The following is a 4,772-nucleotide window of genomic DNA, read 5'->3' as shown; positions in this document are numbered from 1 at the left end:
ATGAATGTTTTAAATGTTATTGAATAATATGTATCAGTTCCCTCTTGTGAGATGCTTATTTCTGAATCATTTAATTTTTTATAGTTAATTTTCTTCATTAACTTTATTATTTCATTATGAGAACTCTTGCCAGAAAACTCAACTTGATTACTATAAGAAAAAGAGAACAAAATGCAATTGTTATTACAGAAAACTTACTTGACGTACATAATTTTATATATTTAAATTAATTCAAGTTGGGCAAATAAAACCTTTAGGAGACTCTAGCATTATAATAAACGTATAAACTTAAACATAAATATTTTTTATATTCGAAGGTATAATATAAAGAAAAAATCATATACACCCATTTAATTCTTATAAGCTTCTCACTATTCTTCCTTTATGCTGGTACAAACACTTATATCTTGTGTCAACATGACTCTTCTCTATAGATATTTGACAAAAATCTTTAAGTAATTTGAACGTTCTAAAGATTTTGAATGTTTTGAAGATTTTGTTTAAGACTCTTCTCTTGTAAATATTTGACAAAATATCTTTAAAAATATTTTGTTAATGTACCAATTAAGGTGTCAACTCACAATGCAAGCCTGCGATTCACATTTTTTTTGCGAGGAGAGGGACTGCAAGGCTTGATGGTCACTACAAAACACACAATTCTGGTGAAACAGACAGTGTTTCCATTGTTCGAACTCTATTGAGAGTCCGAACAACTGTATATAGTTTATGCTGATAAATAGTCCAATTTTGTGTGGCTGACTTGAGTTTTTTTTGCTAAAAAATGCAATCAAAAGTTCTTACTCTTCAGTTAGGATAGCCCTATTTTAATATCTGAAGCATTGATATCAACTCAGAAAGGTTTATCAAATTTTGGAAGAGTCAAAATTTTAGCTATTGTAATGGCTTCTTTTATGATTTCAAAGCTACATGGTTGTTTGGGGTGTCAATATGGGTTAGTGGGTTGGGTTTGGGTCTGACTCCAAAAAGACCCAACCTAAATAGAGTCAATCTGAACTCAATCGAATAATAAACGGGTCGAAAGCTAATACCCAAACCCGACCCCAACCTAAGCTTGACCCGCTAACCTGAACCCAACCCAAACATTCATGCTTACTCATGTCATCTTTGGTTTTTGGGTTCAACTTAAACCTGACATGAATAATAAATGGGTTAAATTCTCCCACCCCAAACTCGACTCAAAAAATATTTAGGTCAACCCTAACTCAGATTTTTTGAGCCGAGTTTGTGTTGTGTTGGCGTGTCAAGTCAATTTTTGACACCTCTAGTGGTTGCTCGCAACTTCAATCTAAAGTTTTGGATTTCAAATGGTTTTCCACAAGGGACATAATGTTGTTGAACCCATATATAAATTGACGATAAAAATTAGCCAATCTATGGAAACACAGAACTTCAAACAGAGAGGCAGGCGTCGACCATTCTTGAATGATCCAATTTTTTTGTGGATCCATCTTAAGTCCCGCTGTCGTTATAATAAAGCCACGAAAATGAATGTTTGAAAAAATGAACGCGCATTTTCAAATGTAAGAAAAAGCTTATGAGTTCTTAGAACTCTAAAGATGTGTGATAAACAATGTATGTGGTTTTTGAACAAAGAGTTGTATACAAGTATATTGTCAAAGTAAGTATTTTTGAAGTAACCAACACAAAAAACTCCTAGAAATATTTTTTTTACCTCATTCATGAGTCGTGTGAAGGTACTATATGTGTTAAATAAGCCACAAAACGTAAACTTCCATTCTTACAATCATTCTCGTGTTTTGAATGTTGCTTTCCATTCATCTCCCAAACAAATCAGTATTTGATAATATTCACTCCGTAAGTCAAGTTTAGGAGAATACTTAGAATACTTAGCTCAAACAAGTGAATACTTAGCTCAAATAAGTTTATCTAGCATGTCTTCTACTCTTAGCATAAAAAATTGATACTTGATAGTAATTTTATTAATGACTCAACTGTCAACACACACTTCCAACTACAATATTTATTGTAAACTAAGAGTACGAAGACTGCACAAGGACTTAGGCCATGTTGAATTAATTATTTAACCAATGAGTCATCAACCATATCTTGTAAAATCTAATGCTCTTTTGGGTTCTTTCAATAGTGTGGTGGGCTATGCAACAAAACATGGTTTACAAAGTCAATTTGGTGTTGAATCATATGGAAAGGCGGTAGTCCCACCGTCGGCACTAAAAAATTGAAGAGTCATTAAGTTGTCAACTGTTATGATGGATATTCTAACATATAAAAAATAGTATTTTGAATTTTTTAAAATACAAGACCGAATCGATCTCATATTCCCAGTAGTTTAAATAAACGAGCTTAATACTGTAAGCAATGTATCTACCCCGAAGGATAAACACACTACTTATTGGTAAGACTCAATTAAATAAACTAAAGATTATATGACATCCATTTAATTCTGAGAAACCATTTTAATTATAAGACGACAATTTCTTCTATTTAATACGAAGAATTAAATAGAGTTTATATTATGCTCGGTTCGGAAATGCTTCTATAAGGGCAAACCCCTATAGTTAATTACATCATAGATAACCGAAGTCACCTAAGAAAACTCTCGATAAAAACCAAGGGATATTATCTTCAAAGAGGTTAAAGGATTAAGACTTTTCAACGGAATCAGACAAAGAGGTGTGAAAGGGGAATAACTCAAGTTTGGAACATTTTATTGTAGAATCCAAAGGAAGAAAGACTAAGGGATGTCACAGATCTTGAGGTGAACCTCGGTGACGTCCTAAGCTATCCTATGGTTTGGCTTCAATTCTAGAGATTAGAAATATTAAATGTTTCATCTTTCTAATTTTATTAATTAGGTCTTATATTTGTGTGAAATGATCACACAAATAGCCTGGAAGATGTGAGGATTTAGGTCGTGACAGACGACAACCTCGGAATCCTAAAACAGGTTAGGGTTTAAAATGTATAGCAAAGTGATACAAAAGCCTAAAGATAAATTGAGGATTTATGTTGCATAAGCAAATAACCTTGAATTCCTATGGATTTGTTATTTAATTCTAAGGAAAGATATTGATGTTGTTGATCCTCTTGCTGTTGAAGATGGTTGTGCTGCCCACGATGCTGGCTCCAAGCTCCTTGTCGTAGCAAGTTTACGTTTTCTAATGTGTCAAGTTATGATGTCAAATCAAATGTCCCTGTGGTTATGATCATTTAAATATCATGTGACATATTAAAGTTGATTAGAGTGACACTAGTTAGGATCCTACAGTTCCCTCGTTCCGGTACCACTATTTTCTATTGAATTCACTTAGTCCAAATAAATTTACTAAACTCAACTCAATGAGTTTCATACCTTCATTTAGATTGTGGGAAATCTCATTAGCAACTGTAGGTTACCTTCTCTGAGGGATTCCCGATCATCAGATGGAGACGTCTTAATTTAGTTGTAATTGTTGTTTTGTGATGTTTGTGATTAAATTTTGAGTTGTCTTATATTTTGAAAGTTGTGGCGGTGAATTTTATCTTGGTTGATTTTGGTTTTGGTTTTGTTTTTGGTTTCAGTTTTGTGGCTATCTTAAAGGTTTTAGTTTTCATGCAGGGTGACATCATTGTTTAACATGCAAGCTCAAAACAAGGAGTGTAGAAAGTTAAATTCATTAATCTAAAAGTGTATCTGTCGAGTTTTCTCGTTCCTCAACCTGAAACTTCAGTACTTGCAAAGCATATATATATATATATATATAAAAAATTTTGTAGGAATTAAAGCATGCTTATAGAAAAAGTAGGAAGTACAAACTTAAAGTGTGCCTACCAAATCCTATGCAATATCTTGGTGTATTTAAATTTTTAAGGATGATTCCATTAAACAAATTATAATAAGCTCACATGTCCTTCAAGACTTCCAAAGGATCATGAAGAAGTTTTGGGTAATACCCTAGATATTTCATAGTCCCTGGAATTATCTTGAGTTCATTTTGGTCTTATTATGTTTTCTATATAGTTCACCCAGTTAATACCCTTATGCTCAATGAAATTTGATGTTTTGATTATATTGTAAGAAGGGTAATTATCACTTGATGTCTCATTTATGATTTATATAGGTAAAGACCTTTGGAGGCAACTCAACTTAATTAAGGAATTTAATTAATTTGATTTTCAAAGAATGTGCTTATAGTGTTTTGAAAGGTTTTAAATTAATTATAGGTTACTTTCTAAACCTCATTGGACAAAATTTTGATTAAGCCTAGCTCATTACTAAGCCCTTAAGATTTAATGGGTAGATTTGTAAATTTTTTTAAGAAAAATTTCAATATTTACATTCTTAATCTTTATCATGAATCATAAATCATTTTAAAACTATTAATTGGGGGCTTCAAATCATTGAGTTATGATCTTCTGAAATCAAACCCCTTACCTTAATATCTCTTTTTTTAAATATTCTTCCAAATTTCATTAATTTTAAGAAATGACAAATTTATCCTTTATAAGATCAAAATAAAATTAGTTTCTACCACTTACCCCTTATATATTCCAATCATCAAAACATATCAATTAAGATCATTTGTTGCCCATTTAGTCCTTTGGTTAAGCCTAAATATTAATTAAGCCTTAAATTCCAAAATTATCCCTTTGCGCCTAAGACCTTAATACCCTATAATTCATTAAATTAGACTCAAATGACTTGAAAATTTTATTTTAACCCACTCATGTGTTAATTAAAATATCACAAAAGAAAATGTGATTTTTCTGAATTTATTTAATTTTATAATTGT

This window comes from Phalaenopsis equestris, unplaced genomic scaffold (genome assembly GCF_001263595.1).
Source record: "Phalaenopsis equestris unplaced genomic scaffold, ASM126359v1 Scaffold001070, whole genome shotgun sequence".
NCBI lineage: Eukaryota > Viridiplantae > Streptophyta > Magnoliopsida > Asparagales > Orchidaceae > Phalaenopsis > Phalaenopsis equestris.
Note: the sequence above shows the minus strand (reverse complement) of the source record.